We start from the raw sequence: 24,139 nt of genomic DNA, 5'->3' as shown, positions 1-24,139 counted from the left end.
CGGCGTAAATTAGAGTAGGTCCTTACCGGCGGGACCTGGTGGTGCAGGCGGCCTCTGGGGTCCTCAGGGGTGCGGGGGGATCTGGCCCGGGGGGGGGTGGAATCTGGCCCCGGGAGGTGCCCCCACAGTGGCCCGGCCCGTGATCGGGGCCACAGATCAGCAGGAGGGCCTGTGCCATGGGGGCACACTATTCTTCTATTCTTCCACGTCGGCTGCTATTCCACCACGATGGCGGAGTCCTTTCGGCGCCGGTTGGCGCGGTGCCAAGCCCTTTCCACGCCAGCCGGCGCTGCACAAACCACTCCGGGGCTGGCCTAGCCCCTGAAGGTGCGGAGGATTCCGCTTCTTTGGGGCGGCCTGATGCCAGAGGGGTTCACACCTCTCCTCAGCGCCAGGACCCCCCACCCCGCCGGGTAGGGGAGAATCCCGCCCTACGTGTTGACGCCAACTCAGAATTCATGGACTTTCACGAAAGAAAACCTGGCACCACACCTGCTCCGATTCCGCTGCTGCTAAAGGGCTAAAGGGCTAGCACCGGCGCCATGTGGAACACAATTAATTTTAATGAGAAGTGGTGTCGGATTTGCCGGTTTCGCGATTCGCACTCAAAGGCTGACATTCTTCAGCCTCATATACACACTGTACTCACCACACACACCATCCCGGCCAACAAGATGGCAGCGAGGAGACCAGCCCCGAGGTTTACCGATGGCGAGCTGGAGACCCTCTTCGATGCGGCCAGAGGAGCGGCGGATGATTGTGTACCCTGATCCGGGGAGGAGTTAGCCAGCCATCGCCATTCGCTATGCTGACGCAGGTGGCAGAGGCCAATTGCGCTGTGGGCAACACCATCCAGCCAGTAGTGCCGGGGAAAAACTGCACGACCTCCTCAGGGCGGCCAGGGTGAGTATTATGCCGCTGGCAGTAACCTGAGTCCCACACACCAGTCACCCACCCCCCCCCCCCCCCAACACCAGGAGGACGTCCAAACCCCCACCCTGCCTCACATGCGAGTACCCATATCAGCCGCCATGGCCGGATGCCCTGGCCACTGAGGCCAACGGCTACCCACCCCATGGGCTGCATGCGTCATACTGTCTAACACCGTCGTTTTATGTTTGCCCCCACCCCCAGGAGAAGGAGTGCACAACTGCTGTGAGCAGGAGAAGACAGGAGGGGGACTGCCGGACCTGCAGCCCCTCACTGTGGCCAAGCATAGGGCCCTGATCACGGTCAGCGGCCCGGAGGAACAGGAGGCCGCCGAAGTGGAGCTCGGCTGCGGGTGAGGAAGTGAGACCCCGCTTAGTTGCTGTTCCCCGTGACAAGCGTGCCAATCGCCCCAACCCCTCCCACCTCCCTCATAACACCCGCACTACCCTCACGCAAACACCACAACCTCCCACCCCCACGCACAGCCCCACTATCCCCGGCCCGTGGTTTGATCATGCGTCTTGTCTTGTGTCCAGCAGGACCTGCCAGAGAAGGGGCGGATCCAACTGCCGTCCCCCACCCTAATCAAGTGCCACAACTGCCTCCCTGCCCTGTGAGTCGAGCACTGACGAGGATAACAGCCCACACAGCAGCTCTCCACCTGAGACTCAGGAGACTCCAGAGCTCGGGTCTGAGGATGACACCGACTTCCCGACACAGCTGTCTCCAACACCTCCACCATCCCAGAGACACTCACCTCGGTTGGGCACGTTAGTCAAGAGGCTCCTGGGGCACTATCTGGTGCGCACGACAGAGATGACCCGGTACATCAGGTGGAAGTAGGAGCACCCGAGGGGCCGGACAGTTGGCGGGCAGGCCGACTCCAGGGACTAGCTGCCATCCAGACGAGTCTCGAGATTCTGGAACGGACAGTCCCATCCATAGTGGAGATGTAGTCTCAGAGCCAGGGACTACATGAGGGGTTGTCAGTGAGCATCCAGCACCTGCAAGTGCAGTTGGAGGAGTCCAGCTGCGTGCAGCAGCAGGTGGTCGTGCCAAACAATGCGTGCCAGCCAGGCCAACACCGCACAGTTGGCGACAGTGGCGGAGGTATTGGGGGCGACGGTTTTGGCTGTGGATCAGCCTGTCCAAGACCTGGGGCATTCTGTGCCAGGCCAGGGTTGCCCCCTCACATGTCCCAGAGCCACCTGGAAATCGCAGCAGCGCTTGGGAGTGTGGCCCAGTCACAGCGGGCCATAGCTGGAAACGACGGTGGCATTGTACAGTCACTGGCGAACATGGCGCTGACACAGAGAGGTGGCCCAGTCACCTGAGGGAGATGGCACAGGCACTGGCTGATGTGACACAAACCCAGAAGGTGGTGGCATAGTCACAGAGTGATGTGGCACAGTGCCAAACGGAGATGGTCCACTCCTTGTTCTCCATGGCCACGAGCACAGTGCCAGGTGGCGGGAGAGCTTCAGGGGATAGCTCCGCTTGCACCCCCATAGAGTAGCCTGGGGGCCATCGGGCACCCCGAGGCAGAATGAGGTGATGGGGCCTGTGCCAGTGACTCCCATAGGGGAGGTGCCGGAACACCACAGTAACTCGGACTCCTTCCCTCCTGTCCGTGGTGCATCAAGTGGGCAGTGGGCAGAATGGGTTGGCACCACATCACCTGGGACACCCGAGAAGGAGCCGGGCCCATCAAGCCTGGTCGCCCCAGAAGACAGCCGCCAACGGGGACCCAGGTTGCAGGGCAGGAATCACAGCAGGCCGTCTCCACTCCTGTTGTACCGTCTGGAGACCCACCTGGACATAGCGTGGTAGGGCCGTAAGGCTAAGAAGTTAGACACTAGTTAAATTGGCACAGGTGCAGGGCATCTTTAATTATAGGGTCTAGTTTAATTAGAGGGGCTAGGGCACAAATCTGTATATAGTCGTTCACATTGGACACCTGTTGCCACTGTTACAACCTGCCTCGGTGCTCTGTCACATGGGTGTGAGGGGTGGGCTGGCCGGCAAAGGGGGGGGGGGGTTGAAGGGGGTAATGGGCGGACTTTGGGGGGGGTTTGCTGGACTTTGTGGGTGGCCCGAGCTCTCTGTCACCCCAGAGATCCGATGGGACCGTGTGATTGAATGGCCAGCTTGCATGCAGGGATCACTCAGGTAGAGTTTCAGGCGGGGGATGGCCAGAATGGGGAGGAGTGAGGGAGTGTGGGGTTGTAAACCGGTGTCCATGCCCCTGGCCAGTCCTGGAAAGTGCTATCGTGGGCAGGAGTCAGATGTTGTCAAACAATGTGGAAGCAGAGCTCATCGCAAAGCAGGTTGTCACCATCCTCCATCCCATGGACCAGACCCACTGTTACTGCCAACCCAGTGCCCCCAACCCGCAGTGCGACAGGTATGAAACACAAAGCGAGTTTCAGGCGGGGGATGGCCAGAATGGGGAGGAGTGAGGGAGTGTGGGGTTGTAAACCGGTGTCCATGCCCCTGGCCAGTCCCCCCCCTCAACCCCCTCCCCCGAGTTGGTGAACCCAGAGGCGAACAAAGCGAGCCGTGAGTGTTGGCCCTGACACACACGTCGTGCAGCCTCCCATGTCTGCCGGAGCTCCATGTCCTGCCCACCCTCACCCTCCCCCATCCTCCTCGTCGGACGAGGCCTGGTGTTCTTCCTTCTCCAACACATTGCCCCTCTGCTGTGCAATGTTGTGGAGGATGCAGCAGGCTGCCACAATGCGGGCGACCCTCTCAGCATCATACTGGAGGGCCCCTCTAGAGCGGTCCAGGCACCTGAACCGCATCTTCATGAGGCCGAGCACCGCTTGATCACGATCCTGGTCGTGGTATGGGCGCCATTGTAGCAGGTCGCCACGTCGGTCTATAACCTCCAGTAGGCTTTATCAGCCACAACCGGACTGGATAATCCCTGTCACCCAGGAGCCAATCCGCCAGCCTGGGGGCTATCTCCAACATGTCAGGAATCGTCGAGTGTGACAAGGATGAAGGTGTCTTGCACATTACCGGGTAGCGGGCACAGACCTGTAAGATGCGCAGCTGATGGTCAGCTGCATGTTCATCGAATTAAACACCTTTTCAGTTTGTGTAGAGTGGCCTGTTATCCATAGTGCCCGTAGGAAGACATGCATCCCGTAGATCACCAACTGGTCCCGGGGCATCCCGTCTACGGTGGCAAATCCCGCTGCCCAGACATCCTGGTGGGCTCGATCCACGTTGAAATGTAAGTATTGAGCCACGTGTGCATATAGGGCCTCCGTGACGGATGCACCTGTGCACCGACGCCTGTGAGATCCTGGACAGGTCCCCACTCAGCATCTGGAAGGACCCCATCGCTTAAGAAGTCAGGGTGATCATCACCTTGACAGCCACTGGGAGCGGGTGTCCTCCCTCATACTCCCGTGGTACCAAATGTGCCATTATCTGGCAGATCTGTAACATTGTCTCTGCTCAGCCGGAGTCTTCGAAGGCGTGCCCGGTCCGGCAGGTCCTCGAATGACAGGTGCTTCCTTGGCACCTCCTCCTCCTCCTCCTGTTGGGCAGCTTGCTCTTCAACCTGGACGGCTGCCACCTGCCCGATTGCTGCCCGCTCCGCTGCCACCCGCTCTGCTGCTGCAGCTTCCTCCTTCTCGAGCAGCTGCAGCTCGTACAGCCACAGGGCATCCCCCAGGGCTGCGGTGACTAGCAGGAAGGCCACCGTTGCTGGTTGAATTCCAATATTCATTGTCTGCAGGGGGTGAAAGACCAACATGTTAGCTCGTTGCGTTGTTCCATGCCCAACCCGGTCTGCATGTTGGCCCCGGTTGGCACTGCGGGCTTCGCCCCCTCATGTCCCTCCTTTCTCATCCCAGCACCCCTGGCCCCGTCGGTGGCTGGAACCGTGGGGGCCTCTGACCCTGGTGCCTGCCCCTGATGCCTAGGATACCAAGGCTGGCACTGCGCTCACCATGGGTAGGCACCGCAGCCCCCGTAGGGGCTACTGTGGATGTTGCCCTGGTTGGGAAGCCGGGGCGTGGCAACCAAGTGGGACGGGCGGACAGCGGGGGGTGGGGTGCAGGCTGGTGGGGTGGGGGTGGGGGCACCCATACGGTCGGTGTCACTCTGCTGTACCTGGGGTCAGGGTGGGAGGAATGCGCAGCAAGGTGGCTGCCTTGCAGACCGCGGTAATGGCGGTTCGTGCCTGGACACCGCTCCAGTCCCATGGGTGGTCACCCCGGCCATTCGGCCTGTTTCCCCCCCCCCCCCCCCCCCATTGGAAGGGCTCACCGCACCCCAGCCCGCCCGACCAGTGTATGGCATGATGTGGAGATGCCGGCGTTGGACTGGGGTGAGCACAGTAAGAAGTCTTACAACACCAGGTTAAAGTCAAACCTGTTGGACTTTAACCTGGTGTTGTAAGACTTCTTACAGTGTTTGGCATGGCAGCCCGCAGTCGCTCCTCTTCGTGTCCTAACTCCTCTCTCTCCCCCTCAGTAGCACCGCGTCAGTTTCACAATTTTTAACAGCACAAGTGAACCGCGCCGTCGGGAACTCGTCCCATCAGAGGCAGAGAATAGAAGAGGCCCAGGAAAATACCAACTCGGGCCTGCTAATGATATGCAACCGTGTCTACTGTCCGAGCATTCAGGAATGCATTGACGCTGCTGTCGAGGTGATGGAGAAACGTGATTTAGTGTCAAATTGGCGCCCGCCGCGATTTTGACTTCGGAACCTATTCTCGCCGCCCAATCACCTTTCACGATTTCGGCGTCGGCCAACGGAGAATCCCGCCCAGCATATTTGTGGTTCAGTGAATAATTTTCAGACATTATTTGCTTGAAAATCTTCACAAGGTTCGCTCTGCTATGTACACGCAGCAACAGAACTGGTCTCCCCTCCCACCAAGAGGTAGATGCCATTAGACGGTGCAAATAATTTAAGGTACCAACAATAAATGCTTGTGGGGAGACGGTTGTGTTGTGATATTGTCACTAGACTTGTAATCCCGAGACCCACCACTGAAATTTGAATTTTTGAAATTGAAAAATCTGGAATTAAAAGTCTAATTATGACCATGAAACCATTGATGATTGTCATAAAATCCTATCAGATTCACTAATGTCCTTTAGGGAAGGAAATCTGGCATCCTTATCTGGTCTGGCCTACATGTGACTCCAGACCCACAGCATTGCGGTTGACTCTTAAATGCCCTCTGAAATGGCCAAGACCAAGCACTCAGGTCAAGGCCAATTGACGGACAATAAATTCTGGCCCAGCCAGCGGCACCAATCCCATGAATGAATTTTACAAAATGGAATAGAGGCAGGAAAAATTGGATCACCGCACTGGCTGGCAGTAGTTATGCCACATTTCCAGTGTCAACTCGGCTGCTGAGGAAAATCTAGTACAAAGGTTAGGGATCCACACTGGGAGAGAAGGAATAAGAGAGCACCTCCAACCACCTTGTGGAACAGCATTGGTAGCATTCCATTGGCAGGCCACTGGTTGTAATTGCAGAGCCAATATTTTCTTCAGGATAACAATGGCTTTCAAATACAGAAAGGAAAACCTCCAACCTCCACAGTTCTTGAAGATCAAAGTTGAAAAATGGGAAAAAGAGAAAATGAATTTTGAAACACCAGAAAACACTTTGATTTAAAAAAATAAATTTAGAGTACCCAATTCATTTTTTCCAATTAAGGGGCAATTTAGTATGGCCAATTGACCTACCCTGCACATCTTTGGGTTGTGGGGGCGAAACCCACGCAAAGACGGGGAGAATGTGCAAACTCCACACGGACAGTGACCCAGATCCGCGATCAAACCTGGGACCTCAGCACTGTGAGGCAGCAATGCTAACCATTGTGCCACCATGCTGCCCTGGAAAACACTTTGATGCCACTTAGCTACTCAAAGTGGTTCATGCAATGGTAGTGTTATAACCCCCATGGAGGTCACAGTATTAGGACTATCAGATTTCTGTGACCTCCACAGAATATGAACTTCCCCTGTAAGGGGGGGGGGGGGGGGGGGGGGGGGGGGGGGGGGGGTGAAGGTTTCCCCTTTAACAAGGTGAGACCACACCAGTATATAAACCCCGGCCTTTGAGCAGATTGGGGAGAGAGATCCTTCGGTGAGTGGAGATTATTGTACATCGAAATAAGCCCAATCTCTGATTTCTACCTGCTTGTCTATGCGTGTAACTTTGGCAGATTCTACAGGTAGGAGCTTGTCCTCTTAAACTATGCTTACATTTGAAGTGCGATTTGGGAATGTACAATTTCGAGGTCTGTGAATGCTCAAAAAAATACAAGCTTATTTCTGCCAGCTCTTTCAGCATCATTGTGGTTTGAAGGATTCCCACACTTGTGTTCGGTGGGCCCAAAATCAGGAACTAATACTTCCTACAGAAGGCATTATGGCTCTGTTGACATGCGATAAAAACATGTGCAATTGCCTAATGTTGACTGGAAGCAGCGTTGCAGTGGAAGTGCAATACATTTCACACATTGAGCTGCCTCACAAGATTATGACATTCAGGATAAACTGATGGGAATTTAACCTTCATATAGAGGCACACACTGTGGAGTAAAGCAGACATTAAAGAGACAGGAAATATTTCTTCTATTTGTTGGATTTTTGTGAAACGGAGTGAAGCATGATTGCCCATAACAAATAAATAACCTCCTATTTCATGCAGGAGCAGCACGAGCTGGCTGGTTAGTTACAGTGTAGCTAACTTAGCCTTACAATATATCTCAAACCCCCATTTTAGAAGAGCAACAGCTATTTCACCATTAGGACATTTTACATTTCGCACATTAGGTGCTTTATTTTCAATCCAGGGTCGGAAGCCTGATGCCCAGATCATTTCCTGGTTCCAACCCCCTGCTGATAGGCTGCTATTTTGACACGCAAAGCCTCGAATTGGACCAGAGATATGCTTGGTATCCGGTTAGTGGCGTCTGGCACTGCCTGGAGACAGCGACTGACTCTGGAGAGTGATTCACAAAGGCAGATGGCAATCATGACTGGGCTTGACATTATCTTGTAAAGTGGTGCAGGCAAGTGAGCAACTAAGAGGACCAGCAGCATCCTGGTGTGAACAGGTCCTCAAATCCTCAACCATCCAGTACTTAATGCATTCTGCTCAATCTGCCACTAAGTAAGTATCTGATTTAGATTTATTTCCTTTTATTTTCAAGACCTCAAATCAGCAGTAATAATAACTAATGGCCCCCCGTTTCTGTGTTCCCAACTGCTCTTCACTAACATTTTTACTCATTTATGGGATATGGGTTTTGCTGGTGAGGCCTGCATTTATTGCCCATCCCTAGTTGCCCTTGAGACGGTGATGGTGAGTCACCGTCTTGAAACTCTGCAGTGTCCGATGTGTAGATAAACCCAAAATGCTGAAGGAGTCCCAGGGTTTTGACCCAGCGACAGTGAAAGAAGGGTAATATATTGACAAGTAAGGATGGTGAGTGTCTTGGAGGGGAATTTCCAGATGGTGGGGTTCCTAGGTATCTGTTGCTCTTGTCCTTCTAGATCTTAGTGGTTGTGGGTTTTGAAGGTACTGCCGAACGAGCCTTGGTGAGTTCCTGCAGTGCATCTTGTAGATGGTACACATTGCTGTCACTGTTCATTGGTGCTGAAGGAATTGAATGTTTATGGAAGGAATACCAATGAAGCAAGGGGCTTCCCTGGAACTATCCCGAGCAGTGAGACACTGTCGGGCTATACCTACAAACCTTCCATAATTACACCTAGGAGTCTTTCTCCTCAAACTTAAGGAGATAAAGGGCGGGATTTTCCATTCCCCAATGCAGATTTCGTAATTGGCGATCGGGCTGAGTATCCCTTTTTACGATGAAATTGGGTTTTCGGATGCTCCACCCCCTCCAAAGCGGCATAATTGAGGAGCGCGGCGCACGCCATTGGGATGGCCTCAGGACGTTACCTGAAGGCCCTCCCCTGATGGGCCAAGTTCCTGACCATGCGGTTGGTTCATGGTCCCAGTCGTGCGGGACTGTGTCCAGCGCCACCACTGTCGGGCAGGAGCTGTGCTGCTTGCCGGGGGTGCTTCGACGAGGGTTGGGGGTACTGGAGGTGGGGTGGCCTGGGGGTGGAGAGGGGGGTACTGGCAGGTCGGGTCCACGCACGGCCGGCACCATGTTGTACAGCCCGGCCGCTGCAGGTCGTCGCCATGCGCATGTGTGGCCACGGACCCGGCTATTCTCCGGCCGTTTATATCGGGAAGGCCATGCATTTAACGTGGCATGGCTGCTAGCCCCTCACCGGTAGGAGGATCGGTGCTGCGGCCTCACTGATTTTTCCCACGTAAAACGGCAGGGATTTTCTGGACATAGCCCCAAAATCGGAGAATCCAGCCCAAAATATACCATGAAAACAATAAGCTCAGAATGCCCATTCTGCATTCCAACTCTTCTTATTGAGACTTACACAGCCACCTCCCAGCAATGGCACTACTCATGTTCATCATGATCAGAGCAAAGGCGACCATAAAACATCGACTTTAGCGTTTGACAAAAAAAAGGAAGGATATTCTTTACGCAGCCCTAGTGTCATATAACCAGCACAGCATATTTCTTAACTGGAAGGAGCATGCTGAGGAGCAATTTCCATTAAAGACAGATGAAATTGTTGCCATTATTAAGGATAAAAACTCACTGTTATGCTCATTTGCTAAATCATTCCTGTCAGAATGAAAAATACCAACACAGAATCAGGAAGGAATTAGAATGACAAGGAATAGATCATAGACCACAGAATTTACAGTGCAGAAGGAGGCCATTCGGCCCATCGAGTCTGCACCGGCTCTTGTAAAGAGCACCCTACCCAAGGTCAACACCTCCACCCTATCCCAATAACCCAGTAACCCCACCCAACACTAAGGACAATTTTGGACACTAAGGGCAATTTATAATGGCCAATCCACCTAACCTGCATATCTTTGTGTCTGTGGGAGGAAACCGGAGCACCCGGAGGAAACCCACGCACACACGGGGAGGATGTGCAGACTCCGCACAGACAGTGACATAAGCCGGAATCGAACCTGGGACCCTGGAGCTGTGAAGTGATTGTGCTATCCACAATGCTACCGAGCCCAGATTATACAGTGAACTGCAGTCTGGTATTCCAAATTATTGTCCTTCATGGATTTCACAAAAAAGCATCTTCTAACTTCATCAAACCCCATGTGTCTCTGATGTAATGCCTCTGAGAAACCTTGAAAAAAAGAGACCGTTGCTCTCTCATAGAGCAAGGCTCCATTATGTTTAGCTGCCTCCAATACTATTTGGCGATTTTTGAAGCATTAAAAATGAATAAATACAGGCTTTGATCGTTTGTTGTCCTTAGGCCTCTGAGGTGCCCTTTCTAATTAAATTTGGCCACCTTTTTGTTTCAAAATTAAGACGACATTGTAGCCAGATCTCAAAGAATATGATTAGCAGCTTACCCTCAGCTCCGACTGGAAAACCGACAATCTGGAAATTCCTCCTCCGGCCTCAGTTTTCCAGGTCACCCAGGAATTCCAACATACCATGCAATTGTTTTTCTAAGGATTGTAAGTGGGCCTCTACTGAGGAAGTTGCATTTTTGACGGTACTAATTGTCTCCTCTACTTCGTCAAGCCTTTCACCAGTGTTCTACAGTTCTACAGTACGAATTCTGATATTTTGTGCTAACAGAGTGTGTTTCTCATCAATAACCTTCATAATATTGGCAGTTGTCGATTGTAATGCCTTTGAGAGTGTCGGATGGAGGGCCTGTTCACTCACTAATTCTCATGTTGAGGAGTTGGCTCCACCCAGTCACTTCTCAATGAAATTAAATGAAAATCGCTTATTGTCACAAGTAGGCGTCAATGAAGTTACTGTGAAAAGCCCCAGTCGCCACATTCTGGCGCCTGTTCGGGGAGGCTGGTACGGGAATTGAACCGTGCTGCTGGCCTGCCTTGGTCTGCTTTAAAAGCCAGCGATTTAGCCCAGTGTGCTAAACCCTGCTCCTTTTAGTCAACTATTTTCTTAACATTCTCTGCATTTTATCACCAATGTTTTGTCAAAAATCTTCCAGGCAAGGGGGGGGGGGGGGGGGGGGGGGGGGGGCAGCACTAAAGGGCTGCCGTTCAAACAAGCCCGAAATAAATTCTGCTACCTGGGGATCCAAATAGCCCATGACTGGAAAGGGATCCACAAATGGAACCTCACCAGCCTGACGGAGGAAGTTAAAAAGGACCTGCAAAGATGGAACACACTCCCGCTCTCCCTCGCGGGGAGAGTCCAGACGATCAAAATGAACGTACTGCCCAGGTCCTTTTCCTGTTTAGATCCATTCCGATCTACATCCCCAAGGCCTTTTTCAAAGCGCTGGACAAACATATCATGGCGTTTGTATGGGGGGGTAAAAATGCTAGGATCCCAAAGAAGGTCATACAAAAAACAAAATCCAGGGGGGGGCTAGCCCTCCCGAATCTACAATTCTACCACTGGGCGGCAACAGCCGAGCGAGTAAGGGGATGGATCCAGGAGCCAGAAGCCGAGTGGGTGCGTGCGGAGGAGGCCTCCTGCATGGGAACCTCCCTCCGGGCCCTCGCCACGGCAGCACTCCCATCCCCACCCAAAAAACACTCCACCAGCCCAGTGGTGACAGCCACCCTCCAATCCTGGAACCAACTGCGGCAGCAATTTGGCCTGTACAAAATGTCGGACAAGGCTCCCATCTGCAACAACCATAGGTTCAAACCAGCACTGACCGACGCCACCTTCAAAAGGTGGAGGCAGGACGGGGGGACACTGACAGTCAGGGACCTATACACGGACGACAGGATCGCAACACTGGACGAACTGACAGAGAAATTTCAGCTAGCTGGGGGGAACGAGCTACGGTACCTGCAGCTCAAAAACTTCCTACGAAAGGAGACAAGGACGTACCCACAACCGCCACGACAGACACTATTGGAAGACCTACTGGACGCAAGTATCCTAGAGAAAGGGAACTGTAGTGACATGTATGACCGACTGGTAGACAGGGACGACACCGTACTGGACGCAACAAGAAGGAAATGGGAGGACGACCTGGGGATGGAGATAGGGAGGGGACTCTGGAGCGAAGCACTGCATAGGGTCAACTCCACCTCCACGTGCGCAAGGCTCAGCCTGACGCAACTAAAAGTGGTACATAGAGCCCACTTAACGAGAAACCGTATGAGTAGGTTCTTCCCGGAGGTGGAGGACAAATGTGAGCGGTGCCAGAGAGGCCCGGCCAACCACGCCCACATGTTCTGGTCTTGCCCCAGACTTGTGGAGTACTGGACAGCCTTCTTCGAGGCTATGTCCAAAGTGGTGGGGGTGAGGGTGGAGCCATGCCCGATAGTGGCGGTCTTCAGGTTTCAGACCAGCCAGATCTATTCCTGGGGAGGAGGGCGGACGCCCTTGCCTTTGCCTCCCTGATTGCCCGCCGTAGAATCCTGTTTGGCTGGCGGTCAGCAGCACCACCCAGAGCTGCAGACTGGCTGTCCGACCTCTCGGAATCTCTCCAAATGGAGAAAATCAAATTCGCCATCCGAGGAGCCATTCATGCAACTGTTCTGGGACCTGTTTGTGGCCAACGTACATGAGGAAGAATAGTCGGGTGGCCAAGAACCAGGGGAAAATGGGCGGGAATCGGGGGAAGGTAGCCGGGGGGAGGGGGGGGGGGGGGGGGGCCTACGGGCTCGGTATGGGGGTTTGATGGCAAGCCAAGGCCCAAAACCAAACTATAAATAAATGCCTATAAACATGTGCCTCGGCCATATTGGGGAATGTAAAATATGTATGCTGGATAAAGGGGGCGGCCACAATTATTGTTATGAAGATGCCTACCTGTAAATATTCATGTAAAATTTTTGTGTTTTCCTTTTTTTTTCTCTCTCTCTAATAACTTGTAATTTGTCATATATAAAATATGAAAACTCAATAAAAAAACATTTATAAAAATCTTCCAGGGACATAATACGGAATTCCCACTCCCAGAGTAGTTATGCACGAGCTGTGTGAGCAGGATAATTGAATGGATTATCGGCTGAGTAGCACCAGAGCTCACAGAAACACAGCTATTTCTGCGCTCACATTATGTCACTCCCGCACCAAAGTTTTTGCGGAAACCTTAAGTGAAAAAAAAATATCCTTGATAGATATTCTTCGTGAGGAGTAAATATCTGACTATGTACATCCTCTATCATTCATGTTTCTGTATGCTCCAGTTAATCTGAAATACTGCACTCGATACTCCTCTCTTTGCTCTCCACCTGGAATCAGCAACCTCCCATTGTAAATGTGTGAACTCGTTAATAACAACAAATTGAAATCATCTCAGTGAATAACATGAGGGGTGCAATTCAACCAAAATATTTCTAAGTATCATTTGGCGACTTCTCTCCAGTCTTTTCAGAAATGTCTTCATCACTGGGGAGCTGAACTCGCCGGTCAGACTGGCTCCTCCGAGATCAGGCTGCCATTTTGAAAGCGTGCCCGATCTCAAAGAGAGCATGGGGGCGTCCAACACACCCCACCCATGGACATGGGCAATGCTGGCACCCCTCCATCCCCCCCCCCCCCCCCCCCCCCCCCCCCCCCCCAGTGGCTGCCAGGGAGGCAACATACCATCCTGGAGTCTCTCTAGCGGCCACAGAAATGTCAGACTATTCCCTCATAATTGAATCCTCTCTAACTATTGTATTTCTACACCTTTTGCTCCTCCTTGTGCAGCAGTGCCAAACATTGTGCTACAAATGTGACTGCTGCTATTATCCACTGAGTGTCCATTCCCCTCAAAAGTATCCTGTTTTGCAGGAGAATAGCTGCAGGAGATTCCTGCACTGGTTGGCCTAGTCCTATTGCTCTGCCTGGTGGTCACCCATTTCCTTACTGCCTGCCAAGTCTGAGCCTGCTGTGCAAACATCTCTCTATATAGATGGAGAACGGGGAAGCATGGTGACACAGTAGTTAACATTGCTGCCTCAGTGCCAGGGATCCAGGTTCATTTCTGACTTTGGGTGACTGTCTGTGTGGAGTTTGCAACTTCTCCCAGTATCTGCGTGGGTTTCCTCCAGGTGCTCCAGTTTCCTTCCTTAGTCGTAAAATGTGCAGATTAGGTTCATTAACCACACTAAAATTGGCCCTTAATGTCCAAAGATGTGCAGGTTAGGTGGGGTTGCAGGGATAGGGTAGGGGATTGGACCTGGGTAGGGTGGTGGTGCTGGTTAGCGTATATGGCCCGAACTGGGATGACGCTGAGTTTGTGAAGAAAATGGTGGCTGCTATTCCGGATTTGGATACTCACCAGCTGATGGGTGGGTTGCTTTTTTGTGGTGGGGAAGGCAGAGCTGGCTCGGGTGAGGAAGGCAGTGGATTCAGAAATCGTGATATCTAACCATCTTCCACACTGGGTGGATGTGGTTTTGGAGAAGGGGCCAGCCCAGAGGCCTGCGTAGAGGCTAGATGTAGGTTTGTTGCCGGACCTGAATTTTTGTACTAAAATGGGGAAGGTGATTGAGGAGTACGTGGGTTCTTCACAGAATGGGGAGGTTTCGTCGTCAGTGGTCTGTGAGGCAACGGCCCTACTCCAGGCTGTAGTGAGGGGCGAGGTCATTTCATTCAAGGTGAAGGTGGATGGTAAGGCGTGGGAGGAGCAGCAGCAGCTGAGATTTTGGAGGTAGATGGGAGATATGCGAAGGATCTGGTGCCAGGACCTTTGGTAAGGAGGAAGGAGTTACGGGTGAAGTTTAATCTTCAATCCACCGGGAGGGCGGTTCAGCAGCTGAGGTGAGTGAAGCAGTTGTTTGAGGATGGAGAGAAGGCCCCCTGATTGCTGGCGGGCCAGGTCTGTCGTCAGGCAGCAGTCAGAGAGATTGTGCTAATTAGAGATGGGACAGGTGGGCTGGTAGTGGCACCGGAACAGGTGAATAAGGCATTTTTATAGGGACCTATATAAGTCGGTGCCATTGGAGAATACGTCGGATATGAGGGAGTTCCTGGAGCGTCTGGAGTGTCCAGAGTTGGGGGCGGAGGAGAGGGTGGGACTGGGGGAACCAATGGGGGTGGATGAAGTGCAGGCAGTGATAGGGAAGATGCAGTCGGGTAAGGCACTGGGGCCGGATGGGTTCCCGGTGGAATTTTATAGAAAATTTAAGGATACGTTGGCACTGCTGACGGTAAAACTGTTTGAGAATGCGATGGTTAGGGGAAGATTGTCGGAGATGATGGGCAGGCATCCATCTCACTTTTATTAAAAAGAAGAAGGGTCCGGTAGAGAGTTGGTCGGACAGATCCATTTCTTAACTGAACGTGGATGCTGAGATACTGGCGAAGGTGATGGCGTTGAGATTGGAGGATTGCTTTCTGAAGGTGGTGGGGAGGATCAGACAGAAGCAGAGGGTGTCTCTGTCTGCGTACGATCTGCTATTGTACATCTTGTCGATGAGGGACATAATGGGACTGCTAAGGAAATTTGGGGCATTTTTGGGGTATACGATAAATTTAGGGAAAAGTGAGTATTTTGTGGTGTCTTCTCCGGGGCAGGGATGGGAGTGGGGGAGGTGGTTGCCATTCCAGGTGGCGACAACTCATTTTAGGTATCTGGGGGTGCAGGTGGCGTGGGACTGGGCACAATTTCATCAGTTTAATTTCACGAGCCTGGTGGGGAGGGTGAAGGAGGATTTCTGCAGATGGGATCATTTCCCCTTGTTGGCAGGCCGGGTGCAGGCAGTGAAGATGAACATTCTGCCACAGTTCCTGTTTCTGTCTCAGAGTCTGCCGGTGTTTTTACCAAAGTCATTTTTTAAGGGGGAAGATAGGTTGGTCTCATCGTTTGTGTGGACAGTGAAGGTGGCTAGCATAAGGAAAGCAGTGCTCCAAAGGGGGTGGCAGTCAGGGAGTTGGCCCTTCTGAACTATTGCTGGGCGGTGATTGCGGGGAAGCTGTGAGGCTGGAGTAGGAAGATGGAGGACTTTTGGGTGCGGATGTAGGCAGGTTCCTGTTAGGAGTCAGGTTGTGGGTGCACCGCTATCATTTGCCCCAGGAAGGTATTCGGAGAGTCCTATGGTGGTAGCCATGTTGAAGATTTGGAGGCAATTCCGGCAGCACTTTAAGTTGAGGGCAGGCTCGAGGGTAATGCCGATAAGAGAGAACCATGGGTTTGGGCCAGGGAGGATGGATGCGAGGTTTTGGGGATGGGAGAGAGGGGTGAAGGATATTTTTGGAGGAGCGGTTCGCAAGCTTGGAGGAGTTGGGGGTGAAGTTTGGGCTCCAGCATGAGGAGGGCTTCTGATACATGCAGGTGCAGAACTTCGGAAGAAAGGTCTTCCAGAATGTTCTGGTAGTACCATCCTCTGTTGCTGGAGTAAGTGCTGTTGGTGATGGGGCTGAAGTGTGGGGTTGTTGTGGCAATTTACGGTCAGATCCGGAGGATAAGGTGTCCATGGAAGGGATTAAGGCCAAGTGGGAGGAGGAGCTGGGAACAACTTTGGAAGAGGGATAAGCGTGCGAGGTACTCTTGAGGGTTAATACCCCAAACTCATGCGCGAGGCTGGGGTTGACTCAATTAAATGTGGTGCACAGGGCGCACCCAATGAAGGCAAGGATGAGCCGGCTGTTTGAAGGGGTGGAGGAATAGCTGTGAGCGGTGTGGGAGGGGCCCAGCCAAGCATGTCCATATCTTCTGGTCATGACCAAAGTTAGAGAAATTTTGGGAATTGTTTTTTAGTACCATGTCAGAGGTCCTCCACATAGATTTGGAGCCTGGTCCCCTGGAGGCCATATTCGGGGTGTCAGACCTGCTGGAGTTGCAGACGGGTGTGGGGGCAGATGTCTCAGCCTTCGCCTCTTTGATTGCTCGCAGGCGGGTTCTGTTGGGATGGAGGTCAGCTTCTCGCCATTGTGCCGCGTGGTGTGGCTGGGGATCTAATGGATTTCCTATACTTGGAGAAGGTGAAACGTGCTCTGAGAGGGACGGATGAGGATTCCACAAGACATGGGGTTTGTTTACCTTACACTTTGGGGATCAGGTTGCCGTCAATGGTGGGGGGGGGGGGGGGGGGGGGGGTGTAGTTTGGGGTAGGGAGCAGTGATTTGGGTTGGATTTTTGCAAAAATGTTAAAATTTTGAAAATCTGAATAAAATGCTAGCCTCTACACAGGCACTTGCAGCTAAATTCATCAGGTCACTGACATAGCTTACAGGACACATGGGCATTTCATCCACTTCGGGAATAATCGCAAAGCAGCATGATTGGGTGTTATGGTTTTAATTCACTTGCTGGCTTTCTCAAAGTGCAGTGTGCAGTAGAAGGCAAATGCATTGTATTGCGAACTCTGACAGTAAAGCTCCTCAACTTTCTGAATAGAAGGAGGTTCCAATAGCTAAATCCGCAGTTTTGGGTGGTACAAACAATTTTCCAAGTCAGTATCAAATTTACAATGGATTATATCCCCTCTAGGCCTGACAGGCAACAAAGTATACAGGGGCAATTCTCTGAGCCCCGCGCCGGGCTGGAGAATCGCCGTAACCGCGCCACGACGGCCCGACGCCGGCACGCGATTCTGCGAGGTGCGGAGAATCGGCGCCATTTGCGCCGGCGGGTTTGGCACCGCCCTGGCCGCGGGCCGCTGGAATCGGCGGGGCTGTCGATTCTCTGGCCTGAATGGGCCGAGCGGCCGCGCCGATACGACAGGGTGCCGCCGGCGCCGTTCACCCCTGGTCGCTGACGGCGGGAACTCTGCGCGAACGGTCGGGGGGTGGCCTGTGGGGGGGGCCTCCGATGGGGTCAGGCCCGCGATTGGGGCCCACTGATCGGCGGGCTGGCCTCTCCCGTCCCCTGGGCCTACTTTCTGGCGCGGCCGGCCCCTGAACACCGACGCCATGTTGAGTTGGGGCCGGCGCGCTAAAGAAGTCCCGCGCATGCACAGGTTGGTGCGGCCCAACTGTGCATGCGTGGGTTGGTGTGGCGCCCATTTGGCACCGCGAAAGGAGGCTGGAGCGGTGTGAACCGCTCCTGCGCGTGCTGGCCCCCTATGGGGGCCAGAATCGGTCATACCCGGGCCCGGTTCGCGCCGTCGTGAAACACGATGGCGTTCACGATGGCACGAACACTTGGGCTCCATATTGGAGAATCGCCCCCTCTGTCTGTGCTTGGATGTACAGAAGGCTGGATTCTCCTCATCCCGACACCAAAATCGTGTCTGGCGCCGGGATGGAGAATCCATTTCCACGCGTGGAATCGAGACCGGTGCCGGTTCCTCGATTCTCCAGTCCTCGAAAAGTGGTGTGCCCGGGGAGTACGCCGCTCTGCTTATCCCCTACCTGTGGCCATTGCCAGAAGTCCCCCCCCACCCCCCCCACTGTTCTCTGCCCCCGACTGGCCGAAGTCCCGACAGTGTGAATTTAATGTGGTCCCAGTCATTCGGGACGCTAGAATGGCGGCTGCTGACTCAGTCCGCTCCCGCCATGGTCGGGGGCGGGCCAATTGGAGGGCGGGGGGGGCCTCATACGGGATCAGGGTATTTTTGGGTGGGTGGTCTGGGTCAGGCGTGCAGCCAATTGGGGGCACTATTTACGTGGTCCAGCTCCGCGGTCTGAGTCCGCCATGGAGCACGGAGTGAACACTGGAGGCCGCCGCCGTGTGCATGCGCGGTCTCTGACCCGGACGTGCGGGGGCCCGTACCGGCAGCTGGACCTGCGAGTTTCACGGCGGGTCCCTGCTAGTCTACTGCAGGTCTGTGAAAATGTAGCCTTTTATGGCGTGAAAGGCCACAGTTTTCACAACGGCGTGGGGACATAGTCCCTGAAACGAAGAATCCAGCCCAGGGTATATCAGAGCTACTCTCAAATCTTCCCCCATCAGGTATTTCCTGCATGTCTTGCTGCACACAGTACAACTTTAAGAAGTGATACCTGAGGTAGTGCTCCCCGCTGTTTTGGAGGCAGAGCAGCATGAAATGCGAAGGGCATCAAAATGAATATCTTGTACCAGTTAAGAATTCCTGAACCGGAATTGGGGGGAGGGGGATGGGGGAGAGGAAGTGACAATCCTGGGGCACCACCGCAGGATCGGAGAATCGCAGGGGGCCGTCGAAAATCCCGCCCCCACCGTGGCAGAAATTCTCTGCCACCCGGGAATTGGCGGGGGCGGGAATCACGTTACGTCCGCGCCAATCGGCGAGACCCCTGCGGCAATTCTCCGGCCCGCGATGGGCCGAAGTCCTGCCGCTGGGAGGCCTCTCCCGCCGCCGTGGTTTGAACCACCTCTGGTGGCGGCGGGATCGGTGGCGCGAGCGGGCCCCCGGGGTCCTGGGGATGCGCGGGGCGATCGGACCCCGGGGGCATCCCCACGGTGGCCAGGCCCACAATTGGGGCCCCCCGATTGAAGGGCGGATCAGTGCCGTGGGGGCACTCTTTCTCTTCCGCCGCCGCCACGGCCGCCGCCATGGCGGAGGCAGAAGAGAATCCCCCAGCGCGCATGCGCGAACCGGTGAAGGCCTTTCGGCCAGCCCCGGCGCCGGGCATCAAAGGCCTCTGGTGCCGGTTTTGGCGGCAGTCGGCGTGGTGCCAACCGCTCCGGCGCGGGCCTAGCCCCCAAAGGTGTGGAGAATTCTGCACCTTTGAGGAGGCCCGATGCCGGAGTGGTTGGCACCACTCCCCTACGCCGGGACCCCCTGCCCCGACGGATAGGGGAGAATGCCGTCCCTGATTCTTTTTGCTGCCAGTCTAGGCTCAATAAAATTTGAGACGGATTTGCAGGAATCAATTATTGTTTATTTTAACCAGCTAGCTGGGTGACACACTCTATTGGGAGAGCAGGACACCACCAGTCTCCTGCCTCTTCAACAGCCAGAGTGCAGGACATAAGAACATAAGAACTAGGAGTAGCAGTAGACCATCTGGCCCCTCAAGCCTGCTCCGCCATTCAATGAGATCATGGCTGATCTTTTGTGGACTCCGCTCCACTTTCCGGCCCGAACACCATAACCCTTAATCCCTTTTTTCTTTAAAAAACTATCTATCTTTACCTTAAAAACATTTAATGAAGGAGCCTCAACTGCTTCACTGGGCAAGGAATTCCATAGATTCACAACCCTTTGGGTGAAGAAGTTCCTCCTAAACTCAGTCCTAAATCTACTTCCCCTTATTTTGAGGCTATGCCCCCTAGTTCTTCTTTCACCCGCCAGTGGAAACAACCTGCCCGCATCTATCCTATCTATTCACTTCATAATTTTAAATGTTTCTATAAGATCCCCCCCATATCCTTCTAAATTACAATGAGTACAGTCCCAGTCTACTCAACCTCTCCTCGTAATCCAACCCCTTCAGCTCTGGGATTAACCTCGTGAATCTCCTCTGCACACCCTCCAGTGCCAGTACGTCCTTTCTCAAGTAAGGAGACCAAAATTGAACACAATACTCCAGGTGTGGCCTTACTAACACCTTATACAATTGCAACATAACCTCCCTAGTCTTAAACTCCATCCCTCTAGCAATGAAGGACAAAATTCCATTTGACTTCTCAATCACCTGTTGCACCTGTAAACCAACTTTCTGTGACTCATGCACTAGCACACCCAAGTCTCTCTGCACAGCAGCATGCTTTAATATTTTATTGTTTATATAATAATCCCATTTGCTGTTATTCCTACCAAAATGGATAACCTCACATTTGTCAACATTGTATTCCATTTGCCAGACCCTAGCCCATTCACTTAACCTATCCAAATCCCACTGCAGACTTCCAGTATCCTCTACACTTTTCGCTTTACCACTCACCTTAGTGTCATCTGCAAACTTGGACACATTGCCCTTGGTCCCCAACTCTAAAGGAACAAAACATCTCATTTCATATACATTCAAGTTGCATCAAGTTTCACATACATACGACCAAATAAGGCAACGGTACAAATGCAAAGCTCCCATAGGCTTTCCCCGCATTCCTTAACCTGGCCTGAGGCCCCTTTTCCCAGTATCCCTGGCATCAAAGAAATGGTCTTAGTGGCTGCCCATCCCCCTCTTCCTGCCTTGAATCCCAGTTGATGTTTAAAAGTCCACTAACCTAACTCCTTATTCTACTGCAGTAAAATTTTACTCCTAACTTGGCCTAACTACCCATTATGCCTTTCTGTTCATTTCCTCATTCCCTCCTTTTATCATTTCATTATAACCTATTGGTCAAATCCCTAGCTGTGCTCAGGATTCCCCTCTCGCAGAATTCTGCTGAGACTGCCCGCACGCAGAGGGGCAGGGGTCTGTGGTAGGGACTGGAGTCCCGATAGCGATTTGGCGGGGAAATGGAGGTGACAAAACATTGGTCGCTGTGCCTTTAAAGAAGTAGTATCCTTGATCCGTATGCAGGCTAGCATCACAATCAGTATATCGGTTGAGCAGGAATCCCCCAGTAGCCCAGTTTATCCAGCTTTGGAATGCCCATTTGGCCTTCCTAGCAATGCGGAAAGCCCTAGTCCCCACAGTGATATGAGAGACATTCACCCAGCCACAAAGCTGGAGGCCTGCCTTCAGCGGGACACAAGTGGCGTTGTAACAGACGCATTGACCTGATGTCAGGGTTATGCGACACTTCCGATCAGTACAAGTGGAGAACAGACATGTTATATTCATTTCCATCTCTACCGGCAAACAGCCGTACCCCTCACTGCTGAAACAATTCTCGTACAACCGGGAATCTCTATTGGGAGTGAAGTGGCTAGGTATATACGCCCTCCACAGTTGAAGCTTATCATACTGTGAATGGGAATCATCCCGAGGAAGGGGAAGGCAAATACCCGGATTGTAAGGAAGAGTAACTTGCTCGGGCAGTGGCTCAGAACTCTGACAGTGAACCACCGTTTTTGGGAGTTCCCCAAAGCGGTGAGACAGAAAATAACCAAGACACCGATGCGGGGTTCGGGTAGCAGACAACCCGTCCCTGGCCATACATGCGGTGGTAGATTTGGTAGAAGAGATTCAGGCTGCCCAGGTTCCCTTCGTTCTGGGTCCTAAGTGAAGTAATTATACCTCAGAAGGGGGTCGGAGGGGAACTAAGGGTTTTCTTTGTCTCGCATTAGGGTTGAGGCTGGTGGCGGATGTAATATGGTATTTTGTTTATTTGGAGTTGTTGATTTTGTGGTTTTATAAACTTTAATAAAATATTTATTAAGAAAAAGAATTCCTGAACAAAAGTGCAATGAGAAACAAGGGGTGCGATTCTACCATCCCGTCGTGCCTGGTGCCAATCTGGGCGCACCAGCTGAATAGCGGTAGTCACCCAATCCGTGGCGTCAGTGTGATCTGAATCGCTAACCATCCAGGTAATGATATTTAATTAAGCCATTAGGCTCATTTAAATATGTGCAGCCTGGTTGAGGCCATATTCTCCTGGCTTTCAGGAGTCACTGGCTGTATTGGTGAAGCCTCATCTGGGCACTGGCGTGATGGTCACTCTGTAGGATCTCGGAGGCCTTTACAGTCCCACGGTGGTCGGGGACAGGGGAAGGCAGTACCCTGGCAATTCCCCCGGGTGCCAGGTTGGCACTGCAAAGGGTCGGGGTCAGAGGGGAGGCCGAGCTCATGAAATGGGGAGTGGGGGGGGGGGGGGATATGAAGGGTGAAGGATGAAGGCAGGGTATGAAGGGGTTTCATAGAGATTGGGGGAGTGAAGGAAGTGGGGGTCCAGAAGGTGGGAGTGGGATGGCCTGAAAGGGGAGGTGCCCTCAGAGATCCCAGAGCAGGTTGTGCTCACCTGGGGGCTGGGATAATGCCCATGTCTGCAGGGGGTGGCATTGTCTATAGGTGGGGGGCGTGGGGGATCCTCAAGCTCACGTAGAGATCGGGGCACCCTTTCAAAATAGCACTTTCTGTAATAAGAACACGTTTTGATATTTCAGGACCGGTTTATTTATGTATATCTCTCCTGTACCTCTGCCAATATTCCAACCCTAGCGATTGCTGAGAACATTGCGCAGTGATATTTCCATTTTAACCCAGCAAGTTTACACTTCTGTTAGCCAACAACTTGTAGCGCCACCCTCTGGTTTACGCGCAATGAACTTGCATTGGATTTCGAGGATTCTTCTGATTGGTGTCTTATTATTGAATGTTTCTATCCCTGAACAGGTCAATGCATCTGTAAAATGGAAAACCCAAGGGAAAGTGCATTCACATGGAAAACAAAATGGTTTATTTTGTTTGTCCTCATTTTTCTACCCGTGCAAGGAGGTGGTAAGTTATATTACTGCTTCTTATTCCTTTAGAATTAAGTTGCAATCTTCCAATTTGTTTTTATTTGTTGCAACTGAGTGACTGAGGCTTTTCATATTTGATCCTCCTCTATCAAAGCCCCTAAAACTATTTGCTTTCTTAACTTTCACATATAACAATGATATCACTTTAAAATTAATCCACTGGCCGTAAAGTGCTGTGCAATAACCTGAGGCTATGAAAGGTGCTATGTAATGCAAGCCCTTCCATCAATGCCTTTTCTTAACCTGTCTACCCACTAAGGGTTTGTGCACTGAAATCTGCATGAGCCCACACTCCCAAAAGAAAGACACCTTGCAAAACACTTACTGACAGTATTAGGTTTGCATTTTAACAGATTCATCTGCACCTTGAAACCACACTCACAAATTCTGCACTTAGGGCAGCCTTCAAAGCATCAAAGTCCATTTGCAGACTAAACCCTGGGCCATTCAGGAGAATGCAAGGTGGCAGAAGATGAAAGAACTTCTGTTGAATGGACAGCTCTTTACTGAGCATTCACTGCAGCATGGGTCCTGCTCTATCCCTGGCTATCCCAATCAACAGAATTTGCCTTTCTTATATCCATGTTGTATCTTCCATTTATATTCTGATGATCAAAGTGCCCTGTTATAACACTCATAATAATGAACTGTAGCATTTTTAGTATTACTGATGTCTGGCTATTTGACTTATGGCTCCCTGTTTTCTCTCTCTGTTGTTTGTTAATTGTCATTGTGTTTGATACATTTCAAACAAAAGGGACTACTATAGATTGTGGAGGACACAAAAAGGCTGCAAAGAAAAAAAATATAAACTAAGAAAGAAAATGGTAAATGGAGCAGAATGTGAGAAATGTAGGTTTATCCACTTTGCTAAGAAGAATGGAAATGTAGATTATTTAAATAAACTGACAGATTGATTGTACATGA

The sequence above is a fragment of the Scyliorhinus canicula genome, chromosome 9, assembly GCF_902713615.1.
Source record: "Scyliorhinus canicula chromosome 9, sScyCan1.1, whole genome shotgun sequence".
Lineage (NCBI taxonomy): Eukaryota > Metazoa > Chordata > Chondrichthyes > Carcharhiniformes > Scyliorhinidae > Scyliorhinus > Scyliorhinus canicula.
The sequence above is the reverse complement of the archived record's forward strand: the minus strand, read 5'-3'. Positions refer to the sequence as shown.